Genomic DNA, 23,602 nt, shown 5'->3' on the forward strand with positions numbered 1-23,602 from the left:
ATAAATGTGCAATGATAACTGATTTTAATAACATTTAATACCATGCATATACTTTAAGCACTTCAGTGTGACCAAAGGATTATTTTATTGTAACCTCATAAATGTTCTGAGGTATTAGTGAAATAATGAAATTCCTAGCACTTCTGGCTCGGAAATTCTGGGAGTTGAAGCCCATGTATCTTAAAGTTGCCAACACTAATCCATTCTAAAGTTTCTAAGGATAAGATTATATTTGACTACTGTTTTCTTCAGTTCACATGAATCCCCGTGATTTCCTAAACTAGTTCCCACAATTTTTGGATTATAGGCACTATGTCCTCCAGGTAATGATGAAAGTTATAATTTAAATGTATACCTTTCACTTCTTCGGTTGTACAAAGATTATGAATTGGTGTTATGCACATCAAGAAGTGAAAGTAGATGTTCTAAGAATTAAGACACTGAGGCTCAAATTCTCCTTCAACATTCACTAAATCCCCCTGGACCGTAATTCTTTCAGCCCAATCTAATATGGGTTTTATTATACAAAAAAAATAGAGGAGTACTTTTATGTCCCATTGAAGTTCTAAATATAAATTAATGAACAAAACAACTCTAAAACTGTTGAAAAACTGGAGCTCTTTCCCTCAAAGATAAGTTACTGTTCTTTGATAGGCTCTATACAATATTGTAATTTTTTTTAAAATGGTAGATGTAGCGGTACAGAGCAGTGGTGGGATTCAAAAATGTTTATTACTGGTTCTATGGGTGTGGCTTGGTGGGCGTGGCAGGTAAAGGACACTGCAAAATCTCCAGCCAGAAGTGGTGCTTGCCAGTTCTCCGAACTACTTAAAATTTCTACTACTGGTTCTCCAGAACTGGTCAGAACCTGCTGAATACCACCTCTGGTACAGAGCAGTAAATTCCCAACTTTGACAACTTTCAGTTGTATAGATAAACTCCCAAACTTCTCAGCAAATAGCTACTGTGGCTACTCCAGACACGTGGAAGTCACCAAAGTTTTGGAACCAGTGCTTTAGAGAGAAAGGATGGTAAACTGAAATCATCTGAAGAACTAATCTTTTCTACCCCAACATGGCTGGCTGGATATGAATCTGTTTAGTATGTGTTTGTTGGATCTGTATGCTACAAGATTCATAGTGGCTTACAGAGTAACATTTTAAACACTGTAAGTGTTTGAAAGAGTAACACTGAAAGATTTTAGGTAATTTTAAATATAGTTTAGCAAAACATTAACATCTTTAAACTTTAATGGCACTTCAACAACCTGGTTCACCATAGTGACAATATTTAACCAGTAAGAAACTACAAGTGGATGTATAAGGTAGATTATTTTGTTTATTCTATAGAGATCACGGGTGACTCTCAATTTCACTTGCATATGAAACTGATCTTAGCCAAGGCTAAAAGAGATACTTTTACTATCCAGATCATGTAGCTACAAAACTCCCTGGGTGCGTTGTGTCTCAGATTATGTCACAGCTTCTGTTTATTATGAAAGCTTTCAAATCTAGGGCTGTGCAGTCCCCCTGCCCCAGGCCTGGGGGAGGAGGCCACTTGCACCAAAGAATGAGAGGATCAGGGCCTGAGATCAAATTCAGGAGCCTAGGCAAGGAATGCTATTAGACAACAGGACACCTGATATACAAATTTGTCTTTATAGACCAATTTAACATTCCAGCACTCATTTCCTAGAATAGTAGCAACAGAGCCCTTTGCCAATTATAGCAGAAATGTCATTATAGATGAACAACTCCAGCCTTGGCATCAACATTGCTGTAAGTCTTGAAACCTGGGAGGGCAGATTTGTGAAAAGGGAACATCTCCACCTTCACCCAAACAGTTCCAATGTTTTGTTGTTAGTTGCAAAGTCGTGTCCGACCCATCACGACCTCATGGACAACATTCTTCCAGGCCTTCCTGTCCTCTACGCCTCTTCTGGAGTCCATTTAAGCTCATACCTACTGCTTCAGTGACTCCATCCAGCCACCTCATTCTCTGTTGTCCCCTTTGTCTTTTGCTCTCAATCTTTCCCAGCATTAGGCTCTTCTCCAGTGAGTCCTTCCTTCTAGTTAGGTGGCCAAAGTATTTTGAGTTTCATCTTCAGGATCTAGCCTTCTAAAGAGCGGTCAGGGTTGATCTCCTCTAGGACTGACCAGTTTATCACCTTGTAGTCCAAGGGATTCGCAGGAGTCTTCTCCAGCACCATAGTTCAAAGGCCTCAATTCTTTGGCACTCAGACTTTCTTATGGTCCAACTTTCAGGTTTCAATAATAATAGACTAAGTCTTTCTTTTCATTTACTATCAAGTAATGAATAGGATTTTATTCTAGGCAGACATGGTAAGTCGTTAGTGATCTGGCCATCGGGACCTTTCAGAGTCAAAATTGGGACAGCATCAAATAATTGCCTGGACTCCCTCATCATATCTCTCTTGGCCAATCTCTACTGGGATTGGCTCACCCTCTCTGTCTAGGCGGAGTTCCCTCCCCAACACATCTATCAGTTCCCCAGCTCTTCTCAAGACTACCTAAAATCCACCCATTTGGGAGATCAGCAATATTATTGTCCTCAGGCTGGCCATTCCCTATCAATCTCTCTCATACAATCTGGTGGCAAAGCAATCCCTAGAACCACTTTTAGAAAAATGCATAATTTAACTCCTCCCAGTGTCTATCACATCTTCCAGCTCCTTATCTCTCACCTGTGATGACACCCATGTTTCCCTGTGATCAGTTTCCTCCTCGGCTCCTTTCTTTGGAAGCTGTTGTAGGACAGCTGTCCCGATGGGATATTAGAATGCTTCCATAATCTCGTGATCCATTCTAAAGCGTATTGCAAGGATCTTCAAACTTGGCCAAGTTTAAGACTTGTGGACTTCAACTCCCAGAATTCCTGAGCTAACATGACTGGAGGGGGAATTCTGGGAGTTGAAGTCCACAAGTTTTAAAGCTGTCAAGTTTGAAGACCCTGGTGCATTGAGTCTTTCCTAGCAGGACTCAGCCAATCAAACACCTACCTTCTAAGCCCTGCCAAGTCTCACTGGACTTCACCAAACACTTATCTGCACTTTTCACAGAGCCTTTAATGGTTCGTTGGGGTAGAAAAGAGATCAGGAGCCTCTTTTCCAGCTCTTTCCACCTTCTACCAACCTTTTCAAGCTCTGTTGCTGCCAATGATCCTGCTCTCCCTCTCTTGATCTCCCTTTCTGGGAGCATTCTGCTCCATTGAGCAGCCACTCCTTTAAAAATAAGGCAGCAATCCTCTATGAAAACCAAGGAATAAGACTTTGGTCAAGAAAAGGACACACGCTGGAAGAAGGGAGAAGACTTCTGCTGGAGTGATCAGTTCAACCTGAAAATAATTATGTAATCTTTTACCAATTTACATTCAAGATTTCAGAGCTGTTATGTTTTAAGAGACTCTTAAAATTAATTTAGTTGCTTTCCCCCCCCTTCAGCACCTTCTTGCTATCAAATTATTTTGATTTGAGGGTGAGAAAAATCTATTTGCTTTTTTTGGCTTCTGATTAACACTGTAAGAAATAAACTGAAAAACTGCATGATGATTGAAAAGACCAGCCTTTACAATGTCTATCCGTCCTTTGAGTAGTAGCCTCTAATGCAGTGTTTCTCAACCTCATCCCTGGGAAATTCTGGGAATTAAAATCCACGCATCTTCAAGTTGACAGAGATTGAGACAAGCTGCTCTGATGAGTATCTCTGTGTGTATACCTCTCTCCATGTGTGTTATTGTGTGTGTATAAATAGACCAACACAATCTTCCTCTTTCAATACATGGTTTGTTGAATTTTTGTGGGGGAGGTAAGGTAACTGTTCTGAAAGCTCCCCCTGAGCTGTTGATAATGTTCATCTTGCTGCTATTCTGACTGAATAAGGTCTTTTATCGTCATCCCATCTAAACTTCATTTAATTGCCAAAATGATGAAAGATAAACACTCACTGTATGTTCTGGAAGTATCTAAGCATGCCTAAAATGCTAACCCAAGGCTTTTACAAACAGGCTTCCCATCATACAATAAACGAAGCTATGAACTCTTCTACTCCTGTCATATATCAGAATTTCTTTAATTAAAAAAAGAATTGTAATAATAAAGATACTTTCAATCCATTTCATGTAACAGCAACCACCTGTTGAAATGTAAGCTTTCCTCCTTTCCTTTGTCATAAATAGAGCTACAGACAGGACCATTTACACCCCTAAGAGATTACCCACTATTCTGGGGGCTTTCCTTCTTCACAAGTCTTCCTATCTGCTCTATGACCCTGAGAAGCTAATTTTCAGATTAAAGATTATACTATAGTTTCTGAGACCTTCCTGCAGAAAGATTAGTTTCAGATGTACTTTTAGGGTTTACAGAATTTTTTCTAAGAGTTGTTTCAAGGAAATTCTCAAAGAACCTCAAAGGAACAAAAAATAGTTTGTCCCTTTATTTAATTAGAAAAAACTAGCACTACATGTAATAAGGAAAACCATTCAATTGCCTTTACATTTATTTTTGTTTAAGGGAACCATACAAATTAGTTGAATATAACATCTACTTAAAACAGCTTCCAAAGGAAGAACTGTGTTAGTTGGTAGTAACAAAAAAAACCCAACAATCTTGTGGTTCCTTAAAGACTCTGTTAAAATTCTGTAGACTATTAAAATTAAACTCCATGAAAGTTACAGTGTAATGAATTAGTTTATTTTTTACTTCTTAAAGAAAACAATGACGCTGCTTCTTACTCTGTTTTCTACCCTGCTTTTCCAGGTTTTCTTTTTCATCCCAGCTGCCTAGTTGTTGTTGTTAGGGCAGGTAACACATTTTTCTACACAGAACTAGATATCAGCCATAAAATTTATTAGGAGGGGTGCCCAGATAACTCTCCTGTAACTAAAGATGGTTGGAAGCATTTTAATTTATCATTTTAATTTTGTTTTAATGAAAAGAATCAAGAATTTTACAAATAAAAGTCTTTTGGCAAAAAGGCCGAAAGTGGTAACCGTGGGAATCTCACTGAATATCCTTGCATTAGAGCAAAGGTATCAAACTTGATTTCATTGAGGGCCGCATCAGGGTTGTGTTTGACCTTGGGGCGGCTGGCCAGGGGGCGGGGCATGACCAGCTTGACGTCACTTGTGTCGGGAGAGCTTATGACGGCCAGAATGCTCTGCCAGTGAATACGGGCTTGCAAGCTCCATTTTAGGTTGCAACAGCTTCCTGCAACTCTCTGCAAGTTAAAATAGAGCTTGGAGCTCCATTTTCACTGGCAGAGGCACCGCAGGCCAGTCCTTCACTGTCTCCAGGGCAGCCCCACAGGCCAAATCTGGCCCATGGGCCTTGAGTTTGACACCCCTGCATTAGAGGATGGAGGATTTTACCCACAGGGCAGCTACATCAAACCTGCAAAAGAGAAAACCATATTTTGGAAAATATGACCATAGCTTGGGCTAACTATGTAATTATATTCAGTAAAAATAAACCATTGATTGCTGTCAATGATCAATCTATCTCAAAATTCACTTTGAAACTGAAAAAAAAAAATCAAATATTCGCAGCACAGTTGTTTGCATGCCCATTCAAATCCTGCTAAATTCAGGGACTTACAGTATTTCCAGCTAAACAAACCAGTTCAGCAGCTTCGATAGCTATTTTCACTGTCCCTTTCTGAACCAATATTTTGTCACCCTCAATAAAAATGTTCTGACAAAAGTACAGTGAGAAATTTCGCCTTCTGTTGAGTATTAATTGAAAACAATTGATATTTGTATGTGGATGTTGGTAAAGATATGCAAAGTTCCAGTTTATGCTGCAGATACTGGTACAAATGCTAAAGGGTTGAACAATCTTTTTTGCATTCTGTATTCACTAGGACCTAAAATCTTCGTGCAAAGTCATGAACAACATTTGAAAAATGTGCTTGTTTAATGCATAATTCTATCTAATATAAATTCACACTTGGCATTATACAATCATTTTCAATATGCATTTAAATGTCTGTATAAACTCTAGATCTACAATTAGTCACAATTGCTTGGAAGTGAGTATGCCATTCAGTGGAAACTACGAATTCTCTATGGTATTGGGTTTCTCATTGGTAACCATCCTTCCAACGCCTCCCTGGCCCTCGGGAACTAATTAAACTTATTACCAAATAATGATTTACTTGGTAAGTATTACCAACCTTATGTCACGATATTGGTAGGCTATAAAACCTGAAATAGTCTTTTCCCTAACTCTATCGTCATAAAAAGGAAGACTATTCTGTTTTCTATCAAAATTGGGAGATCAGTTTGCAGTTTCCCAATTACTACTGAAATTGAGAATTAAGTCACATATATAGTGTATCAGCTCTATTTATTATTCTTGTATGTTTCCTATGTGAATTATGAACTATGAATCAGAGATATGTATCTATAGTCATCATTATTAGTGAACAGTAGTCAAGACTTCAAGCAACTAGAGGTAATCCTGGACTTACAACCACAATTGAGTCCAACATTTTGGTTGTTAAGTGAGTTGTTAAGTGAATTTGGCCCTGTTTGATGACCTTCCTTGCCACCGTTGTTAAGTGAATCACTGCAGCTATCTAATTAGTAACATAGTAATTAAGTGAACATGGCTTCCCTATTGACCTTGCTTGTCAGAAGGTTGCAAAAGGTGATCATATGACCCTGGGACAGGGCAACCATCATGTGACCAGGGGGATGCTTCAAAGGTTGCAAGTGTGCAAAAAGGTCATAGGTCACGTTTTCAGTGCCGTTGCAACTTCAAATGGTCACTAAATGAACTGTTGTAAGTTGAGAACTACCTGTATTCCCTAATGGCTGATTTCAACAAAATAAAATAAAGTCGGGAAGCCCTTATCCCAAGGCTGTGGGTTAGGCTGAAATAAAATAAACATCCTGCAAGAAGCCAAGAACAAGCTATTTACTACTACTTCTTCCTAACATATTCCTGCAGTGCAGGGTCTGCTTTTCAGATCACTGAACGCCACTTTGCGAGGTCAGCTGTGTCTCCAGGGTGCAGGCCCACAGCTTGCTATCTCTATTTTGGGTACCCATGAGGTCACCGGCCATTAACTTCTAGTTGGTAGGAAGTCTTGGCCATGGTGTAAGGTGCTGCTCTCTGGACATGACAAGAACTTCTGGACAAGTACAAGCTATTACTGTTGCCCAGAAAATATAAGGTTCATACTGTCATCAACAGTCAAGCTCAACTCAAAAGAGTTTGGTCTTTTGAGCATGCCTTCTCCGTTTACTGCTTCATGAGGTCACCAGAAAGCTGTGATTCAGGTAAGGATTCTTTGTTCACCTGTCCAGCTGAAGGAAACAAATGAGGTATCTTACAGAGGCCGTCCTCACTGAGATTTGGGGATATGCGTAGGAGCAGCTAAAAACTTAGCTGACATTCATGTTCTCAGTTTCTTTTTCTTTTTATGTATCCATTTGGGATACTGTTGATATAGTGGTAGAACAGATGGCATTGCTTGACAATTCAAACAAGCTACTAAGTGAGAAATGAGATTGTGGGAAATGATAAAGAATTACCTACATGGTATGTCCTACATGTGTTGGGAATCAAAGAATTAAGTCCCAGAGATGTAAGCAATCAAGAGAGCACTGTGTATCTTCCATTTCCATCAATGATAACCTAGGGCAGGGGTCCCCAACCTTGGCAACTTTTAAGACTTGTGGACTTCAACTCCCAGAATTCTCCAGCCAATTCTGGTGAGGACCCCTGATCTAGAGAATTAGACATTCTATGATCATGGCATTTTATATTGTTTTAAGGCAGGTCAATTTTGGTTATAAATTGTGATTTTGCCTGCGCTTGTTTTCCATCTCATATCGATGATAACCTTGGTAGAGTCACTTCAGTGTTATTCATTATTCATTATATACAGATAGACTTCAATTTACAATTGGTCATTTAATGACTGCATTTATGACAGCCATAGAATGGGTGCTTTATGTCTTATAAAGCACACTGGCCATCATGAATGGTTGTGCCACCGCTGCCCCCCGTCCCGGGTCTCGTGACTGCATATTGGACACATAACAAAAGGTCATCATTATGACAAGTTGAGTGTCCTGTGGTCATGTGACCACAATTTGCAACTTTTTTTTGCTGTTTTCCAGCAAAAGCTCCCGTTCGAATCAATGGAGATGCATTTACAACCATCATAACGCTTTATAAAGCCTTAGTAAGGACGCACCTGGAATACTGCATCCAGTTTTGGTCACCCCATTACAAAAAAGATGTTAAGGCTTTGGAAAAAGTACAAAGAAGAGCAACTAAGATGATTAAAGGCATGGAGACTAAAACCTATGAAGAACGGTTGCAGGATTAGGGTTTTGGCTAGTCTAGAGAAAAGAAGGACAAGGAGGGACATGATAGCATTATTCCAGTATTTGAGAGGCTGCCCCAAAGGGGTCAATTTATTTACCAAAGCATCTGTAGACAGGACAAGAAACAATGGATGGAAGCCAATCAAGGAGAAAAGCAACTTGGAACTAGGGAGAAACTTCCAAGCAGTAAGGACAATTAACCAGTGGAACAGCTTGCCTCCAGAAGTTGTGAGTGCTTCATCACTGGGTTTTTTTTAAAGAAGAGACTGGACAGTCACTTGTCTGAAATGGTATAGAGTCTCCTGCTTCAGCAGGGGGCATTGGGCTAGTAGACCTCCAAGGTGCCTTCCAGCTCTATTCTGATTTGAGAATCCGACTGAGATATTCACTTAACAATCACTACAAAGATCGTAAAATCGTATCAGGTCAAGTGGTTCCTTAATTTACAACTGTAATGACTTACGACCAGATTTCCAGTCCCAACTATGGTTATAAATCGAGGCCAACCGGTATATTTAAGATGTTGTTCCTCTATGGTATATTTGATGGGAGAATTGTCTTGTGCACATTTATGCTAAAAAATGCTTAGTATGGGGCAGTGCGTGAGTCTATACCGCGTATTTTAGGCTCAAAACAGATTGCTGGGAAATGAGAATGCAACATGAAAAGTTATCTGAATTCTGCACCATGTGCAAAATATATGCAAAATTCCATTCGTGCACAATTGCAGAAAATGTGAATTATATAAGCAGTTTTATGTGAAATTAGTATAATTATAGTGATGAACTTGTTTCTTCCTTGAAGCATAACTTTTAGCATGGCATATCATTCCTGGAAATTATGCTTGCTTTTTCCATCATAATTTGGCATTGCTCACCAGAAGGAACAACTACTAGCAGATAACAGAGCACTTGCTGTACTCCACAGACCATCTGTTCCAATCTGCATTTCATTAGCAGTCATACATACTTATAACTGGCATATCAGTGAATGATAGGCTGTCTTTTTAACTCGGATGGAGCTCTGACTAAAGCAAACACTTTTCAAAAAGTGGACTTCTTTTGTAATTTTGCTGTGGAACAAGATGTGTAACAATATTCTGTATATTTTTAATGCAAATCTACATTATAATTTAGGATTTAAAAATAAAGCTGTTTTTTAACCAAAGCAGTTTTAGTTCATGTGTGTCCAGTCTTTTCAGCAATAATCCAACGACCGCTTTCCTGGTAGCAAGTCCCATTTGGGAATTATTCCTGCTTATATATGGATATATTGTGCTGATAATTCAGCTTTTCAGCTATACAGCCTCTTACATGCTACCTGTATGTATGTGTGTGTGTGTGTGTGTGTGTGTGTGTGTGTGTGTGTGTGTGTATATATATATATATATATATATATATATATATATATTCTTTATGTAAAATCCAGCATTATTATTCACATTGAAAATACGTAAATTTAAACTGTAAAAAATTAACACCTGAGAAAACAGCTCACAACCAAGATGTAAAATGTTTATATAAAGAAAATATTGGGAAATTAAAGCAAAATGTTTCCACTCAGTCATAATCTAGAGAGAAAATGCAAGAACAGTGCCATTGGTCATAACTAAGTCTGATTTACAATATATATAGAACCTCTGAAAAACTATTATGTGTTTGTATTATCCTTGCTATGTGATATATTGTGTAAATGAAAAGAATTCTGGCTTGAATCTGAATTTAAAATTCTAAATTGGTTAGAATATAAAAAAAAGGAAGTTAGACATTAAACACTCATTTATTTATTTTTCCAGCAGTTCCTTTTTTTTCTTTTTTCTTTAACATTCATATACAAGAAATAACCACAGAATGGAGACTTTCGTTTTAGGTATTGAGCTCAAAACTTGAAACTTTTCTAACATTATAAATGAATTCAATGCATCGTGCAACTGTTTACTGATGCTATATTTATTAATTGTATGGCTTAGCCAATCTTATGTTCAGTAACATTTTAAAAATCATATTTAATATTGATATAAACTTTTATGTTGCCCATTCAATTGAAGTGCTAGTATTGATGTATCTTTAAATGCTACACGGAATATTTTTTTTATACAGTTCACCTGTAATAAGCAACCCTTTTGTACTATGCATGTAAAAGCTATTCATAATTATACCTACAAAAGCATATGTCAATCCCTTTTTCTACCATCAGCAGAGGACTGCATAGCAGTCTGTTCTTACAAAAGCAATGAACCTGTCACCTTATACATAATATCTGATTCAGCACACAATAATGTTCGTGTGTGTGTGTGTAATTATACACACACACACACATGCTTGACTCCACTGAAATCCTGCTGCCCAGCTGTGTCAGGTATTTTGCTGTGAAATTAAATTGGACTCTGCTGCCTTTTAATAACATTTTAATGGCTCAAGCTGTGTATTTCTTGCTCCTTGTAGTGATTTTAAAGGTCTCTGCTTAGCAGTGAAAGTTTTGTCTTACAAAACAAAGATCTTGTGGGCAGTTGTTTTCAGCCCATCTTTTTAGACTTATGCAAAATAGACGTCTATTTCACTAAATAATCAAAGCTTTAACTATTTTCTACATTTCACAATTCTTTATCCATTGGGACTGGCCATAAGGATAATGTTAAACACACTCTGTCTGCTCTTACGCTGCTGAAGTGGCTCTTCAGATAGGGTTGCATAAGTCTGGGCAATCTCTGATTGGCAGAAAAAACTCTGTATTTCTTTGCTCTTCTATCACAAGATATGACAATGGGCAATTTCATTTTATAGGCATCTCCACTTAAAACAATTCATTTATTGATCAAATAAACACGAAGCCACTACCTTATTAAGTTGTGAAAAGATGTGAAATCTCAATACCCCATTCAGATGTATAATAACATATTGTAGTACAATCCATCTCTTGTGTATTATACTCCGCTAAACATTACAGTCAGTGTTGGATATTTTGTGTATATTTTTTGTATATTCGTAGATATTGTACTCTCAAATTGCAAATGGAGACGTGGGTACCCTATTTTTCTTATCTTCACTTTTAAGTGCTTTGGTTTTATTGTATTGAGAACAGTTGCTGGGGTGCATCCACAGTTTCGTTGTACTTGTATAATGATAATAAAGTTCTTCTAATTCTAATTCTAATTCAAAATTACAACAGCTTTGAAAAAAGTGATTTATCACTGTTTTTCACACAGCATCCATGGTCACATGATCAAAATTCAGATACTTGGCAACTTACTCATATTTATGATGGTTGTGGATCATGTGATCACCTTTTGCGACCTTCTGACGAGCAAACTCAATGGCCAAGCCTGATTCACTTTACAACTTAACAACTGCAGCAATTCACTTAACAACAGTGACGAGAAAAGTCATAAAATTGGGCAAAACTCACTTAACAAATGTCTCACTTAGTGACAAAAAATTTGGGCTCAATTGTGGTCATAAGTCAAGAACTACCTGTATTGCAGAGAAATCACTAGTGGCCTCTATTAAAGAAATACAGCTGCATCGGCCTTTTAGTAGCACACCTGAGACCACATTGCAAATGGCAGCAGCATCAGATAGAAGTGACAGGGATCAGAAAGCATATAGTAACTGAATGAAATTAATATGATTGTTTTTGATAATTTAAGAGGGAAACACACATGCTTATAAGGATTCCCTCCATTTCTATTGTAATGATTGTCAGATTATAATAAATTAAAAAGTATGTGTGGGCAAAATAATTTAGAAAACCAGAGTGAATTCAAATGTGTACAATACCCATATAACAAAATAACAGAGTTGGAACGAACCTTGGAAGTCTTCTTGTCCAATATGCACAAAGGTTGAATTTGTATAACATGGTTACTATAATAATCCATTTTCTGGATTCAGGTAATAGATTAAAGCATAAACTAATTTGACGTTGGATTTTACAAAACCCTCCAAAACATAAACCAACTCCAACCAGGATTAGAAATACACCAAAGCTAGCAAATGCAAATATAAGCATTAGAATTTTAAATAACTTGATCGTTTTTCATGCAAATATGCAAGCCATAATTTTAGTTCCACCTTAGGCACAAAAACTATCTGCGTGACTTTGGCTCACTCATTCTCTCTCAGCCCTGGGAAGATGGCAATAGCAAACCACTTGTGAAATCTTGCCAAGAAAACTGCATGTGTGCGTGCGTGCGCACGCACACACACACACGAAAAAAACTGCAACTAATAAATATCAATTTTATAATATGTATCTAGTACTGTGTGATATCTGTACATATAAGTAGAAACTGCCACATGCATCCAAGAATTGGGGTTGCTCTTATGTTGATGTCAGATGCCAGACTTATTAGTGCTTTAGGACTGAGGATTTGATAGCTGCACAACTATGAATCTCCAAAATGCATGCAAAAATAATGTGAAGTGTAGACATAATGTGAAATGTGCATACCTTTCTAGATGTATACACAAAAGGCAATTACCAACATTAATTCCACTCATGACTCATCCAACAATTTAAATGGTATTAAATGGTATCGGAAACCCTCCAGATGTTGGAATCAAACTTCCGGATTCCTCATCATCAGCCTTAAGCCAGTGAAAGTTAATGTTCAACAATATGCCAAAATACCTCTGTTGCCCATAATTACATTTCAGACAGAAAAAATGAAGAACACTCCACATAGCACGAGCCAGGAGAGGTTCTTAAAATCATTCTTTTTAATGTCCTTTTGAAAATTATAATAAAATGTTATGTGGTGAGCAGCTTTGACAATCCCTAATAGAACGGCATGAAAGAAATGTTCTAACAAATAAACAAAAATAGGCCCCAGATGGCTGTACAGATAATGGTGGATAATTAGAGGAGCAGCAAACAGTACTCTCTCTTTCTTCCTATTTTTATTAACAGATATACTCAAGGGGCAGTTATTTAGGAATGTATATAGATGGTTTGTAAAGATATGCATAATTACAGATCCAGGTACTTAGTTTCAATTAAAACTTTGGTTATTTAAATGTACCCCTGTAAGCTAAACTGTGCCACCGTGCTTATGTGCTGATAAAGCAGGGAAGAAACCCTAATTTACCTTTCAGTTAGTAAACAGAAAGTCATGTCACAATGGTAGATATTGGGAGCCTCAAAACCTCCTGCTAGAAAAGCATTCTAATAATAGAAAATCAAAGGACAAAACAATATGGTGCCCACCCTTCCGCAACATGAATATCTGACTGAATTTGGGGGCAGGCATGATTTTTTAAAAAAAAAAAAAAGTTCCAAAACAAATAAGAAAGATATTGGCAATTTTTTCAGAATCAGATAAGATGAATGAGTCAATAAATAATATAAGGAAAGTGACAAGTCTTTGACATTGTTAGCTGTGGAACAATGAATAGAAGCTGGATTTAAGTAGAAATCTAAACTGCACAATATGTTATTTGGAAAATCTAAATATATGGGATGCATCACATTTCCCAAAAAATTTTACGTGACATGTATTGATCAAGGAATAATTTCACAAAGCTTTCTCCAAACCTAGCAACCCAGAGACACCAACTCTTGCAAAATTGACTCTAATTCTGATTCTTGCTTCACAAAGTTCTTTTGATTGAAGTTTTGGGAATTATGTTCCCAACACATCCTGGGAGTGCCTGGCTGGAGAAGGACGACCTTAAATCTAGCTGACCTTGGCAGATTTGCTGAAGTTAAAGTTTCACATTGATAAACTATTTCTGACTGCTTTCTGCCCAGTGTACCTAGCACCAAACAAAGTTGTCTTTATGACTGTGTCTCATATCAGCTATCTATTAATGAAACTGCCAGGTTTTCTATTAATGTCCTTCATGGTCACTCTTTTCCTTTTTTTTTTTTTTTTGGTTAAAAAGATCATGAATACAGGTTGGCAGAAAGCAACAGAGAAAGGTCCTTGGCGCTGTTGCCTTCAGGAGGCCTTATGTCTCATTTTAGAAAAGAAGAAAAATGTATCTTCCACCAGTTGAATCAGAACTGGATGTAAAATATGCAAGCAAGATCTGCCATGTTTACCATTTCAAGAGCGGATTGAGAACATTTGTTTATTTATTTGTATTTCGCCTTTATTATTTTTACAAATAACTTAAGGCAGTTATGCACTGACCTATCTAATATACTCTCCTCTTCCTATTTTCCCCACCACAACAATCCATTTGGTTGATCTCTCCCATTTGGTGACAATAAAGTAGCCACTGATTATGGATTTGAACCCTAGTATCTTCACATTCCTGGTCAGCTTCTGTAACTTGAATGTAGTAAGTAATTAACCTCCATGCATTCTTCCCACCCACCCAGACTTGATATGAGTTGAGGAAGCCTGGACAAGCACTCAAAAAGAAATTGCTATTGTGTAGGTACAGGATGCTGAATGTATGAAAATTAGAAGCATATGCCCTTTCCAGTGAGTCTTTCTCACATTCATATTGCATCCACCCTGCTCAAATATAGTAACTGAAAAAGAGAAAGGATAATTCAAACATTTCAGAAGGAACAAACAGGTGGGAGGGAGGATTTAAGGTCAAGGAAGGAAGAATGTTCAGTCTGTCAAACAATTTCAAACTTAGCAGCCACAGATGCTTGACGCAATTTCTTATATTACCCTCCTGCACAATCCATCAATCTCTTCTCTATTGAACTAAAACACAATTTAATACCAATAAAGTTTCCATTCCGCAGCTATTTCCCCCCCCCCCCCAATTGGATCATTCAGAAAATAAACTGGTTTCCATTCACCTTATTTTTGAAACTGCTTACTCAAGTGACGTTCTTGCTCTCATTTGTATGCATAGGCGGAAGATTTGTATATATCTTAATAATGTATGTCTGATCATCTGGGTTACTCTTCCAGAAGGCAGAAGAACATTATCACCCCAATACCCAAACAAGAGTACAAATTCACCCATATTCCAAGGACTCTATTAGGAAATTTGCAAGGTTGAACTAAGCTAAGAATCAGTGATCAAACTTAAACCACTGACTCTCCAGATGCTGGCATTAACTGCAATGCAAAACCGTTTCAGCCTGCTAGAACCTTGGTTCTATTTACAGACGCTTAAATACTTGAATTGGTTTTAAAGACAGTATACATTTCCATTTTCAACCAGATTTGTTTTATTGGGCCCTTCCAAGTATGGGTGAGTTCCAGCTCTTTACATCTTCAATTTCCACTTCCCCAGATGAGCTCCTTGGCTGCAATTCCTATTCATTCCAGCCCTTTGGCAATGCTGTGGATAGTGGAACTGCCATCCACCAGATTTGGAAGGAGCCAGTCGTGGGGGGACGACGACGGGGGACTGTAAAATCGCACATTTAGATCGCCATAACCTTCTTAACAAATGTCATCCCCCCTTCCCACCCCAGTACTTTCTTCCACTACTGCAACACTTTTCTACAGGAGTGTGTGGGTGTGATTTGCAACACTTCAAGGTGCCTTCTTCTGGGTTGCTGTTACTGCCTCCCAGAGGTCCCATTACCCATAAGAAGGAAAGCGGGGGTCGGGGGGGTCAGAAACCCACTTGAGGAACAAACCAACCCAACAGTCTCACCTGTCTCCTTTCCGCAGGAGGTAGTCTGGGCACGTGGAAATCCTTCCCCGAGACGAAACCGTTTCAAAACGAACCTAATTCCTAGCCTGGCAAGTTAAAAAAAAAAAAAACTTTCCCTGTTTCCAGCAAAACACCCCAGTCCAGCTTGTGGGTGTTGTTGTGATTAAGCTCTAACTCTCCTTAAAAGCCCTCAAAGGAGCTCGGCTTCTCGTGGCTTTTCGCCCTTCGAGGCTCCAGATGGATTCGGAGCAGCCGTAATCCTCCCTCTTTTTCAGGAGCAACCTTTTCCTACCAATCCGTTGCTCCGAAGGCAATTTCTCCTCACCCTTTCCCTTCCGATCTGCCTCGCCTCTCTCTCTCTCTCTCTCTCCCCGGGACTGTGGGAGGCGAGCTTGGAAATGAATATCAACACACGAAACAAACACGTTTCGTTCTTTTTCTTCTCTTGCTTCTGTTCTCAATCTTTCTGGGCTCGTATGTTCTTTTTTTTTTTTCACCTCCTCCGGAAAAAAATATATCTGAGATACTTTAACTTGTTACATTTGCGTTTGTCTTCCTCCCGCACTCCCTTTTTTTCCTTTTGAAGGCGTTTCTTTTGAAGGAACCAGTTCCAAAAAGAAAAGAAAAATCTTATGTATAGGATAATTTTGATGGAGTCCCGGCTTACAAACAAAGAAGCAAAAAACTGAAAATGTTGGGAGCTGGGAAGAATCAGGATTGAGTCAGAATAACAGAGTTGGATGGGACCGTGGAGGTCTTCTAGTCCAACCCCCTACTTAGGTCCCCAATATTTTTCTGCAAGAGTCATTGTCCTTCCCCAAGGCCACTTGTATGCACACACTTCCCTTTAACGTGCAGAGGTGGTCACACGTCACTACTCATAGCTGAAGGCCATTCAAAGTGTTTGCATTTCATAAGAATGATGTCAGCCCCACCACTACAAATGAAAATGAAGAGTAATTTCTCTCCAGTCTGGAACAGAATATTTTATGTGCATTATTATGAATGTTATTAAAATTCTCATAATGTAAAATACAAATAAATATTTTATGTGTATGTACATCCATATGAATGTGGATACATGTGTACATTGTGGGTAGGGAAAGAGAAAATGCCCCAGAAAATCAGTCTAAGTTACTTGCTAATCTGATGATGTAAGGAATACTGCTTAATGTCAGATATTGATAATCAAAGTCAAACTAATTGCTTGTATTTTTCCAAAGGCATATAATCAAAATTACATTTGGAAAATTATTTGTTCTTTGAAATTCTCCTTCCACCCATAGTCACACATGATAATGATTGGGTTCTTCCCTTCAGCATCTCCCTGCTAGATAATTTATTCCCCATGTTTTCTAATTGATAATTTCCAAGCGTGTGGATACAAATTGTTCTTCTGCACTAGTTGATGAAAAGGTCAAATGTTTTTTATATGCAAAATAATATTTAAACCATTTTGGAAAACTGTTTCTGACAATTCTTATCTTCACCTTCAATTTAGTCATCTTTGACCTAGATACAATGCAATCAACATTTCCAAATAGGATAATCTCATTGATGTACTTCTAGCTTACTCTGGGCAGGTGTCCAAAGGATGGTAATATCACCTGATGCTAGAAAGTCCAATTTTGGACAAGCACTACATCAGTTCAACTAACAAGGGTAATTCGTATATAAATTTGATTTGCTTTCTAAATTACTGTCTTTAGGAAGGATCTAAGGAAGAAAACAACCATGAAACACTGTTTCAGGCACTTCCTGGAATGAACATTATACAGTATGCGTGTACCATATTTCCTTACACACTATTCATTTTTTTGCTAGAACATATACATATGCACCAGCTTTATTTTTTCCCTTAAAGGTAGCAACAACATCTAGGCTCATGATTAGAGGATATGTTTCTGGATTAAGGTGGGAAGCAAATTCATAGCTCATAGCTTCTCTAAATCCAGTTTTCAATTCTGTCCTCTCTATTGACAGAATGTAGGGAAGAACCAGTCTAACCTAAGCCATTTTGCTGCCCAAAATACTACCTATTTGAGGCAGAAAATCTTTCAAATCCCAGTTCTCCCAGGCCTGATAATAAACGTGCAATAACAAATTTCCTGCATGTTCATATCATCCAAAACTTACTGCCTAAAAGAGCCAGTTTACTCTGTCCCAGAGAAGAGCCGGTTTCAAGGCGTAGAGTGGAAAAGAGATATTCCTATCCCTATCTGAAGTCAAGGCTGGAAGTCAAGAGGCTTAGCTTGGATCCATAAAGTCCTGTTCTCCTTTTCTGCTAAATGCAGATATGAACCACAAAGCTTTCATAGGTCAAATGACTCTGTTACCTCGGGATGCAGAAACTGGGAAGCAGCAGTTAGTGAAAGTCAACTCAGCTTATTTTTACTCCTTATTATAACCATCTACTTTTTTTAAAAAAACCTGGTTTCCCTCTCCAAATATTTGGGAACAAAACTTTGGCCATTGGGGGTGGGATTGTTAGAAAGTTGAGATTTTAGGGACTGGTAATGTGACTAAGATCTACATTTGTTGTATTTTCTAATGGCACTGCAGGAGAAGAATCCTAAAAAAAAGTTAGTTGATGTTTTTGCTTATATACTGTATAAGCAGGTGATCTGGGCCCTATTTTGTTGTAGTTGTAGTAGCTGTAGTTTAGAAAATGTATGCATTGAAATTTATGCACATATAAAATATATTCACATTTTAAAAAAAGGTCTCACCCACACACGTGGCACACCCTCAGTGCAGTGCCAGCAAATAGAGGCATAAGGCATAAATCATGCTAATATCTCCAGTTCATCTTGAATACCCTTGTATATGCTTGTAAACTTTCACAGCCAGTTAGAACATTCTGTCTACTTTCAAGAGGAAAGTACTATCCATTTCCTCTTTTTCTTTCCTTCCCCAATTAAGTCTGTCCTCCACAAATATCATTATTTCGAGAGATACAGCCAAACCCTACTGGATATATCAAATAATTTAAACTTTTGCAATGAATGAAAGGCAAAGATTAAACATAGATAGATCTCTGATCACTTTATATTATCACATCGATTTATTTTATATTATAGATCATTCAGAATCACTAATCATAAAAATGCAACAGTAAATCATAAATCATAAAAATCATAAAAATCATAAACCATAAAAATCATAAATCATAAACATGCAAACAAATATGCAACTCAGAAAACTGCAATGAGAGAAACATCCAAATTTGCCATGCTTACCACACACATGCCTTTCAACAGGTAATCCCCAAGGACAATGGCAAACCCTAAAAGCAAAAAGCTTATTTACCTCCTAGTTTACTAATTCTTAAAGACTGTTTCTAGGGTACTAGTCCTTCTTCTCATCATGTTCTGTTTAAAAAATCTTAATTATATATTTATACAAATTGTTATATTAAAATTTTAATAATGAGTTAAATTTGACTAGATAGACATAGGATCTGAGCTTGCCTTTTTGTTGAAACAAAGGCTGAATTAAATTTATTTGAACCAGTTTCTGTTACATAAGTATCTTTCCAGTAGTCCATGCTCACTTTTTTCATAATAGTTTAGGCACAATTTATCTAAATTAATAAACTCCAATTTTTTGGAATGTATACTTTAACAATGCATTGACATCTTTGCATCTTAACTTCCTTCTAAAAACCCAGTTCATTACAATAATAATAATAATATCTAAGCTATAAGAAACTATCAGTGGACATGATAATAACATCTGTGCTACAGCTTCTTCAAATGTGTCACATCTTTAGAACAGAAAGAATGGGACCCAACTTTAATCAAATATTCTTTGAGAAATCCAGTAGAACCCAAAAGTATTTTTTAATAAATCAAGTGAGTGTTTTAAATTGTTTAAATGTTAAATACTTAACATTTCTTCAAAGATTATTGTTAATTCCCAGCTGCCAATACTGAGCAACATAACCTGCTTGGAAAGGAATAGGTTGAAATCTAGACAACCAACCATGAGCCATCTCTACTGCTAAAGCATTTGTAAAAGATGATTTCAACACTCACAATATGTGGAATCAACACAGGATAGAAAATTGTCCCCCACAATGACGAAGCTTTCCCTGCATCTTGGAAAAACCTGGATTTGACCTGCCTTGCGCAATATGGACAACATCGAACCACATTCACACTGGTCATTGTAGATGTGCAGATGTCCTCTACAAGAAGGACAAAATACCATCACTGAATTGTGATTGTGGGGCTGAAAAACAAGCTATCCAACACAGAGTGTCAAAACAGAGCCTATAATGAAGATTTCATTTATTTTCTGGCTGCAGCAAACGGAATAAAAATTATATTTGCAACTTAGGTATTTGTTTGTAATCTTCGTGTTATGGTTTCAGATTTTATTTTCTAGGTTTTGTAATTTACCCCGTGTTCCTTTTTACTGAAAAATGATATTAATGTGCTATATGATAAACCTTCAAATCTTAAAGGAACTGATTTTGCAATACAGGTAGTCCTTGACTTATGACTATAATGGAGCCTGGAATTTTTGTCATAAGTCATAACAGTTGTAAGTCTAGGCAGTGGGGGGGAAGAGAAAAGCAAGGAAAGTTTCCTTTGCATTTCAAAGATCAATTTTAAGATAGGTGGTTTCGTTTCTGCTCCTATTACCAGTAACAAAAAGGTGTCATCAATCCTGGCTAAATTAATTAACAGACTGATCTGTTATCATAAAAAGTAGGTTTTTGCACCACTCCTGTGGCTTTTAAATCTACAAGACAGTCAGCTTTTTCATTTAAATTAAACTATTAAGCATACATTGAAATACCTCTCATTGAAATTAAAGTTTAAAATATCTAAATCTGGCTAAGCAAGCCATTGAAAAATATCTAACTGGTTAGGATTAACTTTCACTGCACTTTTCAAATATTTTACTATTTCAAAAGGGGGATTATAAATATTTATAATAACTGCTAGATCTGCTTAACATACGGTTCCTAATTTGAAAAAAACATGTTGAGGTAATGTTCAATATTAACTTTGCTTATCTATTGCACATTTCATATGAAATACTACTTATAATTGTTTATCTGGTATTCTTATAAATACCACATAGTTATGTCTTTGTAATCACATTATCAGTTTCATTTCTTCCCTCAGTATTTTGCATAATATTTGAAAAATCCAACAATAATCTACAGATTGACATTGCAAACATCCACACCTATTGAGAAATAGATCACGCTGAACTGTATAACACAGTCAAACATTAGGAGTTTTTTCAGGAAATGTTTTATGGCATTTTGAATTATGTCATAAACTGCTTTATGATTATTTTTATGTCATAAAACCTTTTTATAAAATAAGTCAAAATTCAATTTCATGGCAGTCACAAATCCCAGATATTGGGCAGGAAAATATTATTGGCGAACTCTCATTAGAAAATGCATTCACAAGTGATTGGTGTGGGTTTGGATTTGCCTTTGTGCAAATCAACTACTTCAACCCCAAAGGAATTCAACCCTGACTGTTCTTTGGAAGGACAGATACTGAAGCTGAAGCTCAAATACTTTGGCCACCAAATGAGAAGACCCATTGGAAAAGACCCTGATGTTGGGAAAGATTGAAAGCAAAAGGAAAAGGGGGACACCAAAGGATGAAATGGTTAGACAGTGTCATTGACGCAATAAATGTAATTTGTGGACTAGGCATTCTGTGGTCCACGGGGCCTCAAAGAGTCAGATATGATCTAGCAATTGAACAACAATGACAAAATCAACTAGCAGAAGGAGCTGGGGTTACAAAGAAAGCCGAATGAAAAACTAATTGATATCTTTCAGTTTGGGACTTCAGAACTGATTGCGACGCACAGGTGTCCAACCTCAGTTACTTTTTAAAGTGGTCTTCTCTAATCTACTCCAACCTTGCTAATTGGGAATGGAATGATTTATAATCCAAAGTAATCCTGAATTAAAGAAGAAGCCCACTGTCCTGCATCTTTGGAGACAGCAAATTCCATGGAAAAATTAGTCTAAGACCCATTCAGTGGCTGTAACATGGCTTAGGTCATGTGTTCCGGACTAGCAGGCTTGAAAGCCTGCAACTCTGATTGGCCCGTGAATAGCCGATTGTGATTGGTCGCCATAGACTGATGCGATTGGCCAGTAAACAGGCTGCCGCGATTGGCCCTGCCAAGAGCGGCAAACTCAAATCGCCTTCATTGGCTGCCTAGCCACAGCCAGCCCTATATAAGGGGCTGCTGCGGCTGGGATGTTTCGCTCAGATCTGAAGTCACTAATAAAGAGCTGTTGTTGCTATCTGAGTTTTGCCTCCGTTCTTGAACCATCCTCCCAGATCTAACACCATGGTTTGGGAAGGGAGAGTAAACTCTGATGAGGTAATGTAATTTGATAAGCTGCTTTGCTCATAGTGTTTTCAGGGCCACAAAGGGAGCCAAACCTGTTTCTGACTTCCTTGTTCGGTTTCACCTAAATACAATTGGCTCAGTATCTGAAGATACACTTACTTTCCTCTAGAATTCTTCCTTTTTCAGTTTATATATTTTGTACCATTTTTGCTGTATCTGCCATTTCACATCTTCCCTCCACCCATTTGGTAACACAGCTATAATTCCTCTTTTTTCCCCTTTTGCACTCAAACACAATTGCTCACATATTATTGTTCAAAATACATTATTACTAACCCTAGACATTTAAGTGTGATTAGAGAATCTATCATGCTTCCATAAATATACCACACTTGAGTTATTTATTTAGAACAGCATTCCCCATGATGAGGCAAAATTTCCCCATCATGATTGTTTCCACTTGTGTCATTTGACAATTTCCAGAGTTTCCATGAAGTTGCAAACATGGATTTCTGCAAGCTGTAGTCTCCAAACACCTACAGGGACCCAGTTTGAGGAAGGCCGGATTATGCCATTTAATAATGTTTTCATTATCACTTTATTATCCAGTATACTATTTTTATTATTTCATTTACACTGGTCTGGACACTTCAAGGACAACATATATATTTCCAAATCAAATGAGAATTAATAAATAACATTTTAAACTTTTTTTTAAAGCTTGTCGATGGACTTTAACACCTAGTTTGCCATCCAATTGCAAAATCACTGAAGCCTAAACGAAAATGTTGAGCTTATTCATGACTACTTGGAAGTGTATCATCATCAGGTTTTTTTCATTAAATATGTGAATGGGGTACTCTGAACATTTTGCCTTTTTTCATTGCTGTCCATGTATGAATAGAATGTAATAACATGGGTTTACCACCTTGGCAAGTTGAATACAAGCAAAATTAGTTAAAATAAATTATCATCACCATTTTTAAAGTACAGCAGGCAGAGATATCAAACAAATGCCAGTGACACATCCAAACAGTAAAAAAAGAACATATGTTTACTTTAGTCTGCTAAAGGATTACGGGGCAAAGTCTGATGGGTGGTTTTAAAAAAATCATTTCTAATCCAACCTGCAGTGCACAAGTGTTAATAATTAAATAACAACAACCAGAAGTTGCTTTGAGAAGGATTAGTTTTCTTTTGCTATCTTTTAAAACTGAGTTCAAACATTTTGAACATACAATTGTTTGGGTTGTTGCTTCTCTCTTGTAGCAGAATAGCTAGGGAAGTGAGGCAACAGAGATTGAAACAGAAGTTTATAATGAAAGAAA

At 37.3% G+C, this 23,602-nt stretch overlaps 1 protein-coding gene across 2 annotated transcripts in view; it reads right to left on the minus strand.

The window, feature by feature from the left end:
- SPATA13 (spermatogenesis associated 13) overlaps window positions 1-16,653 on the minus strand; it is a 90,642-nt gene extending 73,989 nt beyond the window's left edge. For both annotated transcript variants that reach the window (XM_087937159.1, XM_087937158.1), the window contains exon 1: window positions 15,930-16,653. The gene's annotated coding sequence lies outside the window, so the exon portion shown is untranslated. The remainder of the gene's footprint in view (window positions 1-15,929) is intronic.
- Window positions 16,654-23,602: the final 6,949 nt, after the last annotated feature.

The sequence above is a fragment of the Pseudonaja textilis genome, chromosome 7 (genome assembly GCF_049901715.1).
Source record: "Pseudonaja textilis isolate UNSWEBS1 chromosome 7, rPseTex1.2, whole genome shotgun sequence".
NCBI classification, from domain to species: domain Eukaryota; kingdom Metazoa; phylum Chordata; class Lepidosauria; order Squamata; family Elapidae; genus Pseudonaja; species Pseudonaja textilis.